Source organism: Pterocles gutturalis, unplaced genomic scaffold (genome assembly GCF_000699245.1).
Source record: "Pterocles gutturalis isolate BGI_N339 unplaced genomic scaffold, ASM69924v1 scaffold8792, whole genome shotgun sequence".
Classification (NCBI taxonomy): Eukaryota; Metazoa; Chordata; class Aves; order Pterocliformes; family Pteroclidae; genus Pterocles; species Pterocles gutturalis.
In genome coordinates this window covers 18,310-18,669 of record NW_010110212.1, presented here as the reverse complement: position 1 = coordinate 18,669, position 360 = coordinate 18,310, and the positions used below count along the sequence as shown (strand labels likewise).

At 57.8% G+C, this 360-nt stretch overlaps 1 protein-coding gene across 1 annotated transcript in view; it reads left to right on the top strand.

Annotated features, from left to right (window-relative positions):
- The window catches only part of LOC104461612 (protein FAM3D-like), a 3,584-nt gene that overhangs the window by 347 nt on the left and 2,877 nt on the right, over positions 1-360 (top strand). The window lies entirely within an intron of this gene.

Genomic DNA, 360 nt, shown 5'->3' with positions numbered 1-360 from the left:
AAGAGCCAGCAGCTCTCCAGGGTGTCTAACTCTCCTGCTTGGTACCCACAGGTGTCCCTGAGAAGACCAGAAGTGAGTATCGCTCTCGACTTCATCTCCATCACCCAACACTGCTGAGGGTGATGGTGGCAGCTGCCCTCAAGAGCCCCTTTCCCAAGGCAAAATCCCACCCTCCCAAAAGCAGGGGAGTTTCATGACTGCACACAGCAGTAAGCACAGGAACCTTCACACGATCCCCCTGCCCCAGCAGAAACCCCCCCAGGCCACAGTCTAGGGCAGGTCATGGGCTCCATCTGGGCAAAATGGCAGAGGTCCCCACCCTGCCCGAGAATGGGGAAGCTCCAGGCAGAAAAGCTGCAA